Below are 7250 nucleotides of genomic sequence, written 5' to 3'. Positions count from 1 at the left end.
GTTTCATTCCATGCCACATCTCGTATGGTGTTTTCCCTTCCAATGCATAAGTGGGAGACCTGTTGATTAGGTACACTGAGGTTGCAGCAGCTTCCGCCCAGAATTCAGTTGATAAGCCCCCATCTTTGAACAGACATCGAACCATCTCAACAACGGTTCTGTTCTTGCTCTCCACCACCGCGTTCTGTTGTGGTGTGTACGGGGCCGAAAACTCTCTCCTAATTCTGAGTTCCTCGCAGTATTCCTTGAAGGTTTGTGATGTGAACTCTCCTCCATGGTCACTTCTTAATGCCTTCAGCTTCCTTCATGTCTCTCTCTCCACCATTGAGTGAAATTTTTTGAAGCAACTGAAGGCCTCCCCCTTGCTCTTCAAGAAGTAAATCCAACACTTCTTGCTGAAATCATCAACAAGAAGAAGAAAATAATTATTACCTCCCAGTGAAGGTGTGCTCATTGGTCCACAAACATCCATGTGCACGGTCGCAAAGCGACTTGAACTCCTTCTAGTTCTTGTTGCAATTAGAAATATACCCTTTGCTTGCTTGCATGAAGCACACTCTTCACACTGAGACAACAGATGTAACTCGACAATCCATTGACTACCTTCTTTCTTGCAAGCTTCTCTAGGCTCACAGGTTCATATACCCGAATCTCCCGTGCCATAATTTAGTTGTTGTGTCTTTGTTTTACGACTATGTTCGACTCTCTCAATCCTTGAAAGATCAGCTGGAAACATGTTGTTACTCGACTTTGGAATAACAACTCACTGTTTCTCTGTATGATTATCCTTGATGATGCATTTATTCTCCGCGAATAACAACTGAATACCCTTTATTGAGCAGCGCCCCTAGCTGAGTAAGTTATGAGCCAAACACGAGACTATCTGGACTCCTTGAAGTTGCTTAGATTCTCCGTTCTTCATGCCAGACCCTGCGACCGTACTTACACGAGTACCTCCATCTCTTTAGCATCCCCAAAAGGTGAGCAGTGATCTTCGAGACTCATCTAGACTAGTAAACATGCTTCTACGCTTTCTGTCATGTGACTTGAGCACCCAGAGTCCACTAGCCAAATTAAGCTCGATGTCGAGACATCATCAACACTGGCCTTGAGAACATTCATGACATCCTTCTCCTCAGCCACCAGAGAGGCTTCCTTCTCTACGGGCTTGCTCCTCTCTCGACACTAGGCCTTAATATGCCTGTATTTTTTACAGTGAAAACACTGAACATGAGCTTTGGAGTCATTCCCTTGCCCTCTAGACCATCTTTCTCTACCCCTCCCTCGAGAGAACCCCCTCCCTCATCCTCTGGTTGGACTCCAACCAGTAGACGATGTAGAGCTTCCCTTTCTCCTTAGTGCGGGGCGATGAGCTATCACCCTCTACGAATAAAGCCTTCTCATTAGCTTTCCCACTGCAGTGCAGTGACCACGAACTCATGGGCTTGGGTGACCCGTAGAGCTCATCAAGGGGTAAGGGTTGACGGTCTCTGAGACTCCTCCATCTGCATGACCACATGAGTCGAACTTGCGCGGACTTGTGACACCTTGGATACCACCTCGAGCCTCACAGCTTGTGCCCAAAGCCCTCTCACTTGATTCACTATTGTGAGCCCTTCCCTAATAGCTTTGCACACTCTCATTGTCTTCCATTTGTAAGGTCTCAAAGCTTTGGCGAAGTACTTGCTTCCTCACAGACACCATCTTCGAAGAACCCTGATGTTGCTTTTTGATAATCTCCCAAGCTTGATGTGCAATCTCGGCCTCTGCTATCCTGTCCAAAACTAGCCCATCAAGCTCGCTTTCGGATGAGGACACTAGCCTTGCATCCCTCTTCTTACTCTCCTTCTCCTTAGCTTCATCTTCTCATTTCGGCATACCACTCTCCACTAGATCCCAGAGGTCTTGAGACTGAAAAATAGTCTTCATCCTCAAGCTCCATCTCCCGTACTCTTTCACCTTTTCGAAGGCGGGCACGCAATCTTGTGTCAAGCTCACAGGCCCGCTCGCTCGCCATCACACCGTAGCTACGATGCCGGACTATTGAAATCTACACCTCCGGTGAGCTTCAGCTGCGTAAGAGAAGATCAATGAAGAATAACAGAGAAGAAGAGAAGTATTAGTCAAAGAAACACAAGATATTATGACTTGTTTTCTCCTTGGTTCCCAGCCAATCAAAAACCTGGTCTTTAGCTTACATTATATAGTCAAAAAGATAAAGCAAAAGTAACACACTCCTAAGCATCCCATTGGTTAACACTAATACATTAAACCTCTCCTGATTGGGTGATAACATTAACTTAAGATACTATATTTTAATGTTAACCAATCAAACACCATTTTCGATTCTATGTTTCTCCCGAACTTCGGTCACGAGTGCTCCATTTCTAACACCATCTTTGTGAACCTCACGACCATCCCACAACCAAGCTAGAGTATGGAACCCCTCCATCCCTCTGTGAAGAACTAATGGTCGTGCCACACCATGCTGCAATCACTTCACTGACTCAGCACCAACAAGTAATTTCATCATTTTAATCCCTTGATGATCTGATTTTTTTCGTTTTCCTTTTAAATTCTTTCTTAAATTATGGTTTTGAATGCATAACACTGTTTGCTTTTTTGTCTAGCTAATTTTAGTTCAAGTAATCACTGGTTGTTGAACTGCAAATGATATTTAACAAATGGAGGAACATATCGCATTTATGTATTATGAGTAAACACATTGATACCAAGAATGCATAGTGAATTGATTGTCCTTATGAAAGTGTGTTTTGCATTACTTTTACAATGGTGTGCCACCTACAATTTGCGCAATGTACCTATTTTTTACCCAGGTAAAAAGATATCTTATTTTCCCTTAATGTAGATCAAGATATTTAAATTTCTGGAACTAAGTTAACAAATTAAAAATAAATCGGGAACAGCAACCTATACTTCAGCTGATTTAAATTATAAAAAATGAATGCAAATTTGTGCAAGTGGGAATAGGTAAAGTTACCAAAAGAATATGAATTTGAAACATTGCTTGCTTGTTGCCTTACGAGTATTCAACATCAAGGAGCATGATAATTCCAATGCATGGAAAGTTTGTAATATTGCAACAAACTTATTTTCTAATCAACACTTAATGTTGGTTCTAATGAATACCATTTCAATCAACATTTTAGGGCTGATCTGATTGAATCAACCATTCTCAGGAAGAAGCTTTTATGACAACATTGCATGACTTGCAAAAATATTTGAGTTTGGTGCTCACTTTGGTTACTATTTGGTTTGATTGGACATGTAAATAATTATACGCTTACAGAATTCCTTGCTTATTGGATGTTGATTGTGCTAGTTTCTTATCTTCGAGACATTTTTGAAAAAAATTGCTTGACTGGTACTAATAATTTATCCATTTGCTTGGATTCGAGATTGGCATGACTTGTATGATGAATTAATAAACCCGACTCTCGTGCGCCTAGTAATATTTCATATATGAATGTCCTAGTCTCATACGGTGCCATATCTATGTAAGTCATATGTTTCTAATAAAATTTTGCATGCTTGCTTGTAAGTAGTAGTATTTCCTCAAAAATTTTATGACATTTTTCGTATTGTATTCGAACTGACTACGAAGATCTCTTCCTTAGAAGTGCATTCCTAGCTGTCATTTTTGGTGCTTGCAAAGATGTGGAACCAGTATCTTCTTTTTGTTTCTCGGAAGAATCTTGATCGACAAGGTATCTTTTTCTTCCAGTTTATATGCATTGCTTATTTAATTTTAGGATTTTTCATTCATTCATGTATTTTTACTTGGATTAAAGCGAGGTTACGTTGTTGTCCAGTCGCATTAAGCGCCCTAATATTGGAACATGGGACATCATGAGGGCATCTTTGGCGCTTTTTCCTTTTTGTATAATGAGATATGCCATAATTTATTCATTGGCTACGCCTTTGTACTTTGGTGTTTCTTTCTCCAAGTTGATAATCATGTTATCAAGTGCATGTGCATCTTTCTTAGAAGTTCATAATTGATGAAGAACATCATGCGAGGGTTTTATGTGACAGGCAGTACATCCCGAACTAGGGCGGTGGAGAAATCAAGATGGATTAAAAGCTGTTCCATGTAGGAAACTATTTGAAAAGCGAATGTGTGATCAAAAGGCGAGTTCCCAATAAAAATATCCTTCCATGATCGTTGTGCTTCCATTTTTATATAAACTTTGGGTTTTGTTATATGGTTGATGATGTTGGTTTAGTCTGCAATTTGTCCTTAATGATAGTTTCACATATAAATAGTGTAAGAATGATAAAGTGCAAGGTTTTTCTCTGGAAGCTGGTCCCATTAGGGAGCCAGCGATTGATTTCACATCACGAGTCCACTAAATCATCTCGTCATGTCGATGGTTCATTTCGGGTGAGTTGACTCTCCTATCTTTTGCAAACTTCTAATATATTTTTTTCAACATATTTTTGGCAAACTCAGATTCATCTCTTAAATATTGAGCTTTTGCTACGTTAGGAATGCCGTGGAGGGTTACGGGTGTGGCTATTCCAATGTTCTCTGTTAGAGTCCGAGGATGATCTTGGAGTTGGAGGTTCCTTGATCTAAAGTTTCTTGTTGACTTGGTCGTCAAGTCGGGTTTTTCATCTAGTTCGACTTTTGCCGATCAATGATACATCGGTTCATGGGAAGTGGGTGGGATTACGTATCCCCTACAGGTAATATAGCATCCTATAGTTTGCCACAATGTGTTTAACGACTCATAATATAGTTTTTCCCATCATAAAAATGTTTTACTGTTACTTTCTTTTGAATTCTACAGCTCTCTCTCGATGTTTGCCTTGCATCCATTGTATTTGAGGTGCAAGCACTTTCAACCAATCTTCGAGAAGAAATTAAAGGGCTGCCATGGACCTTCTTCATTTACGAGTGGCATATTGGTGCTTTGATGTGTTTTCGGATGCAACCTACGAAATTGTTTAGTTTGGGCTTTCGGTTATGTTGTACTTCTTCTTAATTCCTTTATAATTGCCATGCAGAAAGAAATTTTGAGTGAAAAAATCGGCTTGACATAAAGGTAAAAACTTTATTATCGACGATCAACTTACTTTGAGGGTGATTCTTATTTTTCTTTAGGCGGTAGTCTCTTTATGATGTTAGTGGAGAAATCAACATGTCTTGTGTTTTCTTATATAATAGCTTTTTCAGACTCTAACTTGGCTTTCTATTGTGTGAAATGCATGGATTGAATTTGGAGACACACAAGCTATAGAAAGCCATGGATTTTACTTTTTAAGAATTTTTCTATGTTCGAGTAGGTTAGTTTATGTGTGATGGGAATTAAGCAACAATCTCAATGGATTGTAAACAAATAAACAATCCCCAAGCTTGCTAGATGAAGGAGAGCAACCTAACAAGACCAAAATTGCAATCACACAAGACGCAAATTTTACGTGGAAAACCCTTAAATCAAGGGTGAAAAACCACGGGTCAATCTTGACCAATCAAGGTCCACTATGATCAAATTCAGGGGTACAAGAGAGTCTCAAGAATGAGCATAAATAAAAAAATACAACTTGACCAAAACAATAGCTAAAAACAAGCTATATTGGAAACAAAAGCAATATTCTGTAGCTTCATTACGAGCCCTCATATCTTGAGCTAGGAGAAGCCAAATCACAAACACGTCTGCTGGAAATCAAGCTCTGCAAGTCCCGAACGTGCCCACCAAATTTCAGCTCAATCGGACATCGTTTGACCCTCCAAACACTAGCTTGAATTTATTGCTCCTGTCAAATCTGAACCCTGTGAAAATCTGCCGTTTTTATCTATGCGGCGGCTATATCTCCAGATTTTTCACTCTCTTAACCCTAATATGATGGAAAACATTTAATAAAGTGAACCCTAATGGGCTTGGACTATGTTGGGCTTTTCTCCACATAGGGGCACGGGAGCCCAGTACCCAACATATCTCCCCCTCACGACTATGTGGGTGGCGCCATCCCGGCGATCATGCGACAAACCTCAAACTTCCCTCTTGGCAAAGTCTTTGTCAACATGTCAACTACCATTGTCATCTGTATGAACTTTAGCCAACTCTAACAACCGCATCAATGCATCTCATATCCAATGATACCTCCATCAATGTGTTTTTGAGCGGGAATCAAAGGTTTGATTCTTGGCAAGATAAAGCTGCACTGACTATCACAATATAGAGGCAGTACCTCTCTTGTGTATAGCCAAGCTCAAGCAAGAACTTTTTAAGCCAAAAGCAATTCCTTGCGAGGCTTACAGTGATGGCAATGAACTACGCCTCGATTGTGGACAATGCAACACACTTTTTGCAATCTAGATTGCCGAGGCCAGCTCCCCCACCAAAACTTGATCAAATACCACAAGTGGACTTTCTAGAATCAGCGTCTCCAGCCATATCGAGAATCTATATAGCAGACAAGCACAAGCTTCTCACCACCAAAACAAAAGATTCAAGTGCGAAGTTCCCTTAAGATACCTCATAATCCATTTCAACTGCATTCAATGCTCTCTACGGATTTGAGAGAAATCGCGCTAACATTGCTAACGACATAAGCAATGTCACGGTCTAGTACACACCATGGCATACATTAAACTCCCAACGGCGGATGCATAAAGGAACACTTTCCATGTCAACCTTCTCGGTCTCGGTTGAAGGGCTCTAACTAACACTTAGTTTGAAATGTGCGATTAGAGGGTGCTTACGGACTTAGAGCGTTCCCATGTTGAACCTCTCCGAGCACCTTCTCAATATATTTCTTTTGAGACATCCAAAGCTTCTTCTCTTTTCTATCACGCACAATACTAATACCCAATATACGCTGCTGATCCCAAAATCTTTCATAGCAAATGAGTTGCTGAGTTGCTTCTTTAACCTATCAATTTTAGAAAAATCTTTCCCAACAATAAGTATGTCATCAACAGCTACAATAGCAGAGATAATAAAATCACCATCGACAAACTTGCTCACAAAGACACAATGATCAGAAGTAGTCTTTTTATAGCCTTGCTCGATCATAACTCGATTCAAACTTCTTATACCATTGTCGTGGAGCTTGTTTCAAGCCATACAAACTCTTTTTCAACAGACACACATGATTTTATTTATCTTGCACCCAGAAACCTCGAGGTTGTTCCATATAATTCCTCCTCCAAATTACCATGGAGAAATGTAGTTTTTGACATCCATTTGCTCAACTTCAGATCAAAGAGTTGCTTGAAAACC

This window comes from Dioscorea cayenensis, chromosome 1 (assembly GCF_009730915.1).
Source record: "Dioscorea cayenensis subsp. rotundata cultivar TDr96_F1 chromosome 1, TDr96_F1_v2_PseudoChromosome.rev07_lg8_w22 25.fasta, whole genome shotgun sequence".
Taxonomy (NCBI): domain Eukaryota; kingdom Viridiplantae; phylum Streptophyta; class Magnoliopsida; order Dioscoreales; family Dioscoreaceae; genus Dioscorea; species Dioscorea cayenensis.
This window is presented reverse-complemented; position numbering follows the sequence as displayed.